General features: G+C 39.8%; 1 pseudogene; it reads right to left on the bottom strand.

Moving 5' to 3' along the window:
- Positions 1-2,916, bottom strand: part of LOC112023620 (12-oxophytodienoate reductase 1-like) — a 6,729-nt pseudogene extending 3,813 nt beyond the window's left edge.
- Positions 2,917-12,603: the final 9,687 nt, after the last annotated feature.

Here is a 12,603-nt window from a genome sequence, read left to right as displayed (position 1 = left end):
TGAGCTCCTTTGGCTACGATGGCTTCTCAAAGACTTAGGTGTGTCTACATCCTCTGCTACTCCTCTTTATTGTGACAACCAGAGTGCTATTCATATTGCTCACAATGATGTCTTCCATGAACGGACTAAACACATTGAGATCGATTGTCATTTTATCCGTTTTCATCTTGTCCATGGTGCTCTCAAGCTGATCTCAGTCTCCTCTAAAGATCAACTTGCAGATATCTTCACCAAGTCACATCCTAAGGGACGCCTTCGTACTTTGGTTGACAACCTCAAGTTGGTCTCACATCCACCTTGAGTTTGAGGGGGGCTGTTAACATATATAGTGTTGTGGGCTTTAGGCCCAGTTAGGTTACTTGTATAGCACACATATTTACTTGTACTGCACACATATGCCTCCTATATAAAGGCATCTATGTACATTCTTTTACACAAGAAATACAATACAATCATTCAGTATTTCTAACAAACATGATAGCGATTTATCGGTGTGGATAGAAGGTGTTTCTCCACATCTTAGTGTTGTAATGTTAGCCGATATAACTGACTAGTTTTGATAAAGTTACTGCCATTTTCTCAAAAAAAAAAAAATTCATATTAGGAGTTTGCTTGCCATTTGAAGCACCCAGTCAAAAATATATAAATTCCTATTTGGGATATATTTTTATGAATGAAGTTTTTGCTCATATAATTATTTAGAAATACGAAAACAAATATTAATGAAGCCAAACAATAGAAAATGTTTTCTAGTTCAATTTCAGATTCAGTACCCAGTAAAAGAGTCAGTTTTCTGAAACAAACCTATTTTTCACAAGCAGAGTATTAATATGGCACTAAAAATTCTAACCATGCATCATGAATACAACGAATAGAACAAAAGGGAAAAGAAGCGTTACAATAATCAGAAGCTCTCCCTGCATGCCAAAGTTGGCAAAAAAAATAAGCCACCTTTTTCATGAACAGCACTCACAATTGGTTCCCAAGCTTCAACTTGTTCTCTTGTCCAAACGCCTGGAGTATTTGGGTAACTTCAATAAAAGTAAAAATAAAATAAAGTATAGATAAGATGTTTTGTGCCTTGTATAAACATAAGGAGGTTGTAATAAGTGCAAATGCATGGGCACAGTGAAAAATAAGGATCAATCTTTGGTCAATAATCATTCTAGAAAGCAGATTTCAAGAGCTACAAATATTGTAATTAAATTATTTTAGTCATTTTGAATAAGGTATCTCAAATTTATTTCGTTAAAAAAAATATAATAACTAACATGAGAAATTATTTGGGTACTAAATACTATATAATTTCGTCGTCAATTATTTGATGGAGAATGTGAATTTCCGGTCTTCTTCTTTTTTTTTTTTTTTTGAGGAAAAATTTTGAGGAAAAAAAGAAAAAGGAAGATAGTCTATTGTCTATTTATAGACTTGGTTTTCTTAACATAGTTTTTATTATTGTGATACAAAGAATTTTTTTTTAATATTTCTTACATCTTTTAGCTAAAAATATTTAGTCATTATTAAAATCAATTGAATTGAAAAGGCATGCCTATTTTATTGGGACAAGGTATTATCTATTATCAATAAAATTTGCACTAAGTTTATGCTTGAGTCAACAATAATTTTAAAATTTTGAGAGAATTTAGATTAAGATCGATTAGAAATAAATTTAAAGAATGGATTGAAATCTAATCAGAAAAAATAGCACAAAAATTAGATTAGGTTAGCTTCTTTTCTTTTCTTTTTTCCTTCTTTTTTTTATATTAACTGTATAGGCATAGAAATGCTAACGCAACAAAAGAATTTTCAGAGAAAGAGATTTCTAACATTAGAGAATTTTGTTTCTTGTGCACTTGTACGGCTACCATATTCCCAATTGTTTTTCTTATCCTCTTAAACATTTTGTACAATTCAACCGTTACAATAAAGGGGGTCTTTGAACTATGATTCTCCTCCTAAAAGATAATAGACAATATCACTAAATTACAAAACTCTTGACAATCTCTTAAATAAATTAGCAAGAAAATTGAGGTTTCTTAAGTTATTTTTAGATTTTGACAAAAACTTATCTACTTATCTTTAAGTCTTTTAAGTTTCAGTCAAAAGGCTAAGAGATTTGTAGCTCAATCAGTACCTCATGGATTTTTTAATTGAAATATCCGATGTTTAAATCAACATGTTGTAACTATTGAATTATAAAAACTGAAAATGAAAATTCTTTTAAGTCATCCTCCCAAATGAGATCATAACATTTACCAAAAAGGCTAGCAACCCATTTCCTAAACATGTTAGTTAAACATGAGATCATAAAATTCTTTAAGATTTCAATTTTAAAACATAAACTTGGAAACAATTTTTGTTGTATGTTGATTGTTTATATTTTCATCGATTTTTCAAAAAATTTAGAGACATAAGTACATAACCAAGATATTTACCCTTGAGCAGTGTCTGAAATCCCAGTGGCTTCTCCAATCAAGAAGCCAACCTTTGTTGCTCTCTGGGAGTAATACAAAGCAGCATGGGGCTGAGGAACAAAGTTGTAGGATCTTGTTCTTGTTAATGGTGCCAAAACAATCCTACGAACCCATTATTAAACGTTAAACAATCGATAAAGAACGAAAACAATCCAAGTGGATTAGTTTAACTTAGCTTTGAATCATTATTGGATGATAAATATGGATTCATATACTGACCTGTGAGATAGATTGAAGTTTCCCATTTTGCACGAAGTGAGGAGTGGTATTGGTGTTACTTCCTCCATCTCAAAACTTTCTTGCTGTTCAACAATGAATGATTGATTCCTAGTTATAAGTACTCCATCCAACTCCAACACAATATGATTATGTGATTGGTTCACAAAGTCAACAGTGCAAACAATGCCAAAAATTCACAAAGACCTAAAGATTTGGCCTCCGCTGACTTAATCTTGCGCTACAAATAAAGAAATATATAGGCCAGCTTGCGGAGAATAAACTCATATGATTTCAATTAAAAATATATATATTCTTTCATTTTTTTTAAATACAATAAAAAAAATTGTATAATTTTGTATCCTCCGAAATGGAATGAATTAATGAAATAACTGAATTTATATAAGTTGAAATTACTAGATATATTCTATCAAAAAAAGAAAAGAAAAAAGAAAACCAAATATTTAAACTAGTATATCTCAAGGAGTTAAGTATACAGGATTATTGATTCTAAAAAATAAAAATGAAAGAATAAAAAAACTACTGAATTATTGGTTGACACAAAACATTTCAACTGCTACAATAAAATATTCATAACTTTGGTACATTCAAATTTTCCTTAGCACTGGAAATTTCTCCCTGGCACTGGAAATACTTATTTTCACAAGCTTCCAAATTCATATTGCACTACCTGTAGCTTAGGTAAAAGAGGGCAACTTTGTGATTAACTAGTTAACTAGTTGGGAACGACTTGTAGTTTTATTTAGACTGTAGCTTACACCAATAAATTGTCGTTTTGCATATTTTCCAATACCTCATAGATGACCAGTGTGTCGTTTACAAGTTGTACAATTGGGCTCCAGCTTGCCATTGCACATGCTAGCCCACTACCCAAATCGCTTCTACAGTTCATGTTCAACTCAGTCAAGTGTTCAAAGCCCATTTAACTTTTATACATATATAAAAGAAAGCACAAAAGATTTAAACCCTAAATGTCTCAATTGAAAATACCAAAAAATATCAATTAAGTTACAAAACTGTCTTCACCCATTTAACTTTGACTTTAGATGTAAGACACTAGGAGAGTAGCATTGATCCACTAACCAACGAATAATTATTAGAATTATTAGGTACTCACTAATGAATACAAATCATCTACTATATTAATTGACCTTTTCATACTACTTTTTTTTAATAGATTGGATAAGATTTGAAACTTATGGTATTTTCTTTATAATAATAACTTACTAAAATATCAATTGGTTTCTTTTTTCTTTTTCTTTTTTGTAAATGGGATTCGAATCATGTTTATTATTATTATTATTATTATTATTATTATTATTAGTATTATCATTATTATTATTATTTCTCTTCTATCTTATTTTTATATTAAATAGTTTGCATTTATTGGGTACTGTCAAAAAAAATCATAGACCAATTCAAGAGGCATTAGAAAGCTCCTAGTGGTAGATTTTATCAAAAGCTTTTTACCTTAGGGCCCCAATGTTAGGCCCTTAACCAAGTTTGAAGCTTGGAGTATATTCCCAACTAGACACGTCTGTACGATTTTATATCTGTTATTGAAACTTTGATAGTTGAGAAAAAAAAAAAAAAAAAAAAAAAAAAAAAAAAAAAAAAAAAAGACAACAAATATGACCATGGTTGATGTGACAGATTGTTAGTAGGTAAAAAAATAATATTAGTGATGAGTTCAAATGAAAACCAGTACAAGCTTACCAACTCAACTTATGTCAAAAATTTATCAAATTTTGTGTATGCATTCTCTCAATAGTCTTTTAAGCTAAGAAAACCAACTTCCTTTCGCCCATTGTAAAAATCCAAAGGCACATTTCTCCCTGTCTTAAGGAATAGCAACTAAATATTACCACAAAAATCCAAAGGTTCAACAATTTATATTACTTATTATGGCTAATTATCTACTTCTAATCAAAACATGTTTGATTCAAAATTCGATCTTATAGAATACCAACTGCATCATCTAATAACTCTCAATCTGATTTTGACAGTGTGGGGCCAGAAAATTAGGTAGCCTCGGCCCACTCCAAGCCAGGCCCAAGGGCCCACGCCGAGGATACGGGAGGTGTCCGAGAATGAAAGAGCGAGGACTGACCCCCGAGGTACATATCCGAGGAGGGCCCGCCCTCGGGCGCTCGAGACCTCGGGAGAACACAAGGACCACCCCACCGAAGGAGACCCCTTGGCTGTCCGAGGAGGAGAGGGCCCAGTGCCACGCGTCGGCGACAGAAGCACGGCGAAGGGGCAAGCCCTGGGCGAACTGTCACCTCTGCATTGAATGAGCTCACCTAACCCTCCTGGCCACATTAATGGGGATGTAACCCCTTGACAGGACAACATCGATCAAGGTGAGCCACTTGAGCACAGATAAAACCTCTGATGGGACGGACGGTCAGAAGAGAGGTTAGTAGATGATCAACAGAAGGAAGAAGGGGAGAGGGGGAGAGAGAGATATAAGAAAAGTGAGCAAAGAATGGAAGAAGGGGAGGGGCTCCTAGGCAATGTTAGTTTGAAGAGGGAGAACCTCCTCGGACGAGGGCCGAGGAGCTGCACTTAGTTGTAAATTGGGCCTATTATCCTTCAATAAAAGAAAGGGGCTTGCATGCCGTAGCTAGGCTGTTAAGGCCTAAACCTTCGACCCACTCTCTAAAAATGTATTGTTGGGGAACCTTTACAAAACGAGTCCCTACAATTGGCGCCGTCTGTGGGGAGGATTAGTGCACCGGCAGGCGCAACGGGCGGTCGTTCTTAAGTGGTCGTTTTACAGAAGGTTGGTGGCGACGTATCAAAAAAAAAAAAATCGCAGAAAAGTAGAAGATTCAACAGCAAAGAAAGAAAACTTGATATTATTTCATTAAACGGAAAGTACAAGATACAAACAGAAGCTCAGGCAGGCGTGTTTTACAACCATCTTTACAAGCTAATTCTATAAATAGAGACCCAGGTGGACCTGTTCTAAAACTAGCTAGAGGAAAGGGGGCTGGGGCTAGCCTGCTTCTAAGCCACCAACAACTCCTTGTTCGGTGCGGCAGGGCTGGAACAAAGAGAGGAGTCGACGCAGGTGCTCCGGGAAGCCCTCCCCCATGATGTTCCCTTGATTCTCTCCAATCCTCACGGGCGTTGGCCGTTGGAGGCGGCGACACTCGGACACCAGCCATGACGTGATCTTGCGCGTCTCCTCCAGCGGGGGTGCGCTCCGGGAAGAAACATTAGGTACTTCAGCGACATCCCTCCTGGCCACCACGCAGGGCACAATCGAGGTTACGCCTAGACTCTGCCGCGCCGGAAACCTGGTGGGGGCTGCGGTCACAACGGCTCTTGGCCCGGATGTCCTCACACCCGCCCAAAGCCGCCCCATATCTTCCAACTCCGGTCACAATCCTGGCGGGGTTATTGAAGGGGCTTGGGGAGCTGAAAGGGCGTGTTTTTGGTTGTGTTGGGAAGTTCATGGAGTGCGGAGAAATGTTTCCCCCAGAAAGCCTTATATAAAGAGGCTAAAGACTGGTAGGAATTAATCCACACAAAGTTCGAAAAGAGAACTATCAGCAGTACTAATCACAAGGGTGCCAAGTCCTAAGGAGATCACAGACCGCGTGATTTGTAGCAATTCACGAGGATATTAATGAAGGCGTGTCTCGGGCTTCAAAGCGTCAGGCGCGGAGGTCGAACGGCCCAGGGGCGCCTCGTAAATGAGGAAGATGGGAACTCGAAGTAAAGGCGAGATCAATGCTACGCGTAAGAACAGAGTCCGAACAATTCCTGCCCCAAGGCTAGGGGTGTCAATTCGTGTTCGCGGGTCGGGTTCGTGTTGTGTCGAGCCATAAGTATTCTGCTATATGGGTTGACCCGAACCCGACCTGTTTAGTAAACGTGTCAAGAATCCTCAACCCTAACCCGACCTGTTTATTAAACAGGTTGACCCAACCCGACACATTTAACCTGTTTAATTAATAAGTCATGTAAAAATTAATACTAATAACCTGTTTGATTAATAGGTCATACATGATTTAAATAATCTATTATTAATTTCTATATATCTAAAATTAAAATACAATTACAACCATAAATATAATAATAAACATATAATTACAACAACAAAAATTAAGCAATAATAACAAAATTTAATACCGTTATTACCTAAACGGGTCAAACAGGTCAAACGGGTTCACATGTTAAACACGAACACGACCCGTTTATTAAACGGGTCAGCCGTGTCAACCCGAATATGACCCGAACTCATTTAGCCTTAACCCATGACCTGTTTATAAACAGGTTAGTCGTGTCGGGTTCGCGGGTCGTGTCAAATTTTGCCACCCCTACCCAAGGCGCCGCAGGGTTAACCGTCCGACCGGAGGAGGAACCGTCCCCAGTGTAGCGGTCTGAGGACAAACCCCGCCTTACAAAAAAATGGAAGTGTTAGACAGAACCAAGGTATTGCATGGTCCTCGGACTCAATCCTATGGGGAAACTAACCACTCAGCTATACCTGGGTACTAGACAGAACCAAGGTATTGCATGGTCCTCGGACTCAAACCTATGGGAAAACTAGATACTTACAGAAAAATGGAAGTGTTAGACAGAACCAAGGTATTGCATGGTCCTCGGACTCAAGCCTATGGGGAAACTAACCACTCAACTATACCTGGGTACTAGACAGAACCAAGGTATTGCATGGTCCTCGGACTCAAACCTATGAGAAAACTAGATACTTACAAAAAAATGAAAGTGTTAGACAGAACCAAGGTATTGCATGGTCCTCGAACTCAATCTTATGGGGAAACTAACCACTCAGCTATACTTGGGTACTAGACAGAACCAAGGTATTGCATGGCCCTCGGACTCAAACCTATGGGAAAACTAAATACTTACAGAAAAATGGAAGTGTTAGACAGAACCAAGGTATTGCATGGTCCTCGGACTCAAGCCTATGAGGAAACTAACCACTCAGCTATACCTGAGTACTAGACAGAACCAAGGTATTGCATGGTCCTCGGACTCAAACCTATGGGAAAACTAGGTACTTACAAAAAAATGGAAGTGTTAGACAGAACCAAGGCATTGCATGGTCCTCGGACTCAAGCCTATGAGGAAACTAATTACTCAGCTATACCTGGGTACTAGACAGAACCAAGGTATTGCATGGTCCTCGGACTCAAACCTATGGGAAAACTAGATACTTACAGAAAAATGGAAGTGTTAGACAGAACCAAGGTAGTGCATGGTCCTCGGACTCAAGCCTATGGGGAAACTAATCACTCAGCTATACCTGGGTACTAGACAGAACCAAGGTATTGCATGGTCCTCGGACTCAAACCTATGGGAAAACTAGATACTTACAGAAAAATGGAAGTGTTAGACAGAACCAAGGTATTGCATGGTCCTCGGACTCAAGCCTATGGGGAAACTAACCACTCAGCTATACCTGGGTACTAGACAAAACCAAGGTATTGCATGGTCCTCGGACTCAAACCTATGGGAAAACTAGATACTTACAGAAAAATGGAAGTGTTAGACAGAACCAAGGTATTGCATGGTCCTCGGACTCAAACTTATGGGAAAACTAAATACTTACAGAAAAATGGAAGTGTTAGACAGAACCAAGGTATTGCATGGTCCTCGGACTCAAACCTATGGGAAAACTAAATACTTACAGAAAAATGGAAGTGTTAGACAGAACCAAGGTATTGCATGGTCCTCAAACTCAAACCTATGGGGAAACTAACCACTCAGCTATACCTGGGTACTAGACAGAACTAAGGTATTGCATGGTCATCGGACTCAAACCTATGGGAAAACTAGATACTTACAGAAAAATGGAAGTATTAGACAGAACTAAGGCATTCCATGGTCCTCAGACTCAAGCCTATGGGGAAACTAATCACTCAGCTATACCTGGGTACTAGATAGAACCAAGGTATTGCATGGTCCTCGGATTCAAACCTATGGAAAAATTAAATACTTACAGAAAAATGGAAGTGTTAGACAGAACCAAGGTAGTGTATGGTCCTCGGACTCAAGCCTATGGGAGAACAAATCACTCAACTATACCTGGGTACTAGACAAAACCAAAGTATTGCATGGTCCTCGGACTCAAACCTATGGGAAAACTAGATACTTACAGAAAAATGGAAGTGTTAGACAGAACCAAGGTATTGCATGGTCCTCGGACTCAAGCTTATGGGAAACTAACCACTCAGCTATACCTGGGTACTAGACAGAACCAAGGTATTGCATGGTCCTTGGACTCAATCCTATGGGGAAACTAATCACTCAATTATACCTGAGTACTAGACAAAACCAAGGAATTGCATGGTCCTCGGACTCAAACCTATGGGAAAACTAGATACCTACAGAAGAATGGAAGTTTTAGACAGAACCAAGGCATTGTATGGTCCTCGGACTCAATCCTATAGGGAAGCTAACTACTTCAAAATATCCTAAGTTAGGAAAGGATCAAGCCCTACCTAACCCTTGAGACGTAAGAGGGCTGCCCATGCGTGCATTCTTTCCCCTTATCATTGTTGCTGGCGCAATTGGCCGACATATAATTCAAGCTAAAATCGTGCAAATCAAAAGGAAAGAAGGAAAGCAAGCAACGTATAAACAAGTAAGCAATTAAAATAAATAGAAAGGAAAATTAAACTCCCATTACAACAGAGTGTCCATAAAGATCGTGTGGCAAGAGCCACCTTACATAAAAATAGAAGAGAGAAGAATAACAAAATAAAGTAAAATGACAAAGGCATAGACAAGGGTCAAGCAAGCGGCAAAAGCAAGATAAGCCAAAGCGCCAGGGAATCTACTCCTCTTGCTCAGGCTGGACAGGGGCAACCTCTGACTCCTCCAAGCCCTGGCCTAAGGGGACGGCCTGTGGGGATACGGCGAGAACGGCTGCCTCCTCGGTGGTGGGAATTTGAGCATCGAAAGGGACCTCCACTATCTCTTGGGGCACCTCTTCGCTCGGATGCTCCCCTAGTTCAGCAGCCCCCACCTCTTCAACAATCTCCCCAACCTTAGGGCCATCAGGGGCGACCTCGCGAATAGCAGAGGGGTAGTACACGTTCTCCGCCTTCCACAGGTCAGACGAAGCTTCCACCCCAGCCTGTTTGAGGGCCTCAACCCAGACCTGGGAGCAGTATCGCCTACATACCCCCGGAACTTGAGCTTTGTAGAGGGCCTCTACTGCAGCCACCCCATCAGCGTAGGCCGCGGTCTCAGCCTCCTCCTTGGCAGTCAGGGCCATCTCCCTGCCAAAATCCGCCTCGTCCTTAGCCCGCCGAGCCTGGTCTTTGGCCCATTCTGCCTCCCTATGGCCCCCTCGACCATTGTCACCTTAGCCTGCAGATCTGCGATCAAATCCCTCGTGATCTGCAGCTGTTCCTCCGCCTCGCCCAGGCGCTTTGTCTGCTCCTTGGCCTGGTTTTAGGCACCCATAAGACCAGACTCTACACTGTCCGAGCCCTAGTCATCGCCTTCAAGTCCTCTCGGGCCTTGGCAAGGTCGGCCTCGGAGTTCTTCAGAGCCCGGGTAGCCTGAAAGCGCCAATCACGCTCCTGGTTGAGGGCCTTCCTCTGGTCGTTCACCGCCCCCTCCAACCTATAGATGGCCTGGACAGCCTACCAGAATAACCAATGCTCTATCAGCCCAACAAAAGAAAAAGGGGGAAAAGAAAAAGAATGGGAGGAGAGTCGAAATTATAGCCCTTACCATCCCTATATATCGCTTAAGGCTGAGGAAGACCTGCTCGCTCGTCAAAGAGTTAAGCTCGGCCATGTCCGCCGAGAGCAGCAAGCTCCTCTCCAGCACATCGGCCACGCGTGCTCCTTCGCCCTCATTGAAGTCCCTGAGGGAAGCGTTATCCCTCAAGGGCTCCCATGGAGCATCGAAGCTGGGTACAGGCCTGAGCCTCGGGCGAGGTGGTATCGACGACCTGCCTGCCCTGACTCTTGTCGCCTATTTTAAGCTGTTTGGACGACCGCAGAGTATTGTCATCCTCCTGCGAGGACACCATCTTTTCCTCCATAGGTGTGAGAGACCGCGCCCCCGGCCCGTTTTTATGGATGTTGGGCCAAACCCACGTGAATGGGTGGAGTCGTGTTATTGCCTCTCAAAATGGAGGTTCGACTAGTTATATTTTCCCCTTTAGATTAAGGGTTTTACAATGGAGTCGCCACTTATTTAATTTTTGGAATAAATAAGAAAACCATAATTGAAAAATTCCTCATTTTATTAATTTGAAATTGAATTTACATTGAACATAGAAAATTACACGGCTTTGGTCCTAGATACAATCTAAGATAAAGTACATGGCTTTGTTTCCTAGTTACAATCTAGAAATTGAAAATTACAAGGATAAGCATTTGATCTACTAACCCTTGATCTAAGTTCGGAGGCTATGTTACAAGGTGGGAAGGTGTTAGGCACCCACCTTGCCCGAGTGAAACCGGTCTTCTAGACTATGGTGGCCAACAATCATGTCACATCATCAATATGTTATCAATCAATTTGCATGTTAGAATTTGAAGTGTGTGCATGTGATAAATCCTAATTCAATTTATTAAGCACTTCATTTGGATTGACAAATAAATTCTAGTGAATGTGTGTGTATGGTGATATCCTAGATTCAAGGACTTGAAAGAATTATGAAAGAAACATGTTTTTCATATTTTTGATGTAGATTTAAGATTAAAACTAGTGTTTATGCATGAACATGTGATGAACAACCAAGAACATGTGAAGAACATATAAGAACAATTAAGAACATTCAAACATATTCAAATGATTACTATCATGCTTTAATCTTAAACCCTTATCATGGTAACACAAAAAACAAGTTAGGGAAAGGATTATACCTTCATGCAAGATTCATACGTGGAGGAGGAAACTTTTGGTGGAGGTCCTAAGGGTGGAGGAAAAAGAAGAACTAGGAGAGGAGAGTGAGTCTCACTCTAATACCTTGAGTCTCAGGAAGACCAAGATATGACAAGACTACTCTACTTCACTAGAACTCAAGAGAGGAGAAGAGAGGGATTTTTTGGTGCCTTGGAATGAAGGAGGGGAGGGTTTATATAGTAGGTAGTGGAGGGAATATGAATGGAAGGCCATTTAATGAGGGTTGACAAGGATTATGAACCTAGACCTCATTTTAGCCTTGGGGAAAATCTGGTGCATTAAATGGAGGAGATTGGTGGGAGTGGGGAGCAAGCCAAAATTCGGTTTTCCGTCAGCTGCTGTAACAGCTTGTAGAGCTAACTTCAAAAAATCATATCTGACCCAATTCTGATCGAATTGTCTCGTTCTTGTGCTCAAATTGAAGCCCCGGATGTCTAGTTTCTGGGAAAATTAACCTCATTCACAGATTCAAAATATTCTGAGAGATATTGATGAAATAGTGAGCAGAGGTCATTTGTTAGAAAATGGTTTCAGCACAATTAACATTAATAGGTCCCAAATTAGCTCCCAATTAACATTAAATGGCTCCAATCACTCCCATTTCAGAATTAATTGGTTCCCATTTACTCTAATTAAAAGATAATTACACAAATTACTCATTGAATAATTAATGTTTAACTATCTAATTAATTAGGTGTATGCAACCTCACCATAAAATGTAGTCCTAACCAATTAAATTATGACACATCATTGTCTCAAATTGATTACACCTATAACCAATTGAAATCAATTGTTCATAATCACATATAGTCGGACTCAATTTGTGATAGTACATTTTAGCCATTAAAACTTGATTTGATAATAACTTTCAATCTAATGGTCTGATTAGGGCTTATGACCAGTCGATTTGATCGTTACAACATCAAGATCATTTTGGTGAAATGAGTCCAATGATCTAATGGCTAGAATCAAGATGCATATTTTT

The sequence above is a fragment of the Quercus suber genome, unplaced genomic scaffold (genome assembly GCF_002906115.3).
Source record: "Quercus suber isolate HL8 unplaced genomic scaffold, Cork oak 2.0 scaffold_257, whole genome shotgun sequence".
Lineage (NCBI taxonomy): Eukaryota > Viridiplantae > Streptophyta > Magnoliopsida > Fagales > Fagaceae > Quercus > Quercus suber.
This window is presented reverse-complemented; position numbering and strand designations above follow the sequence as displayed.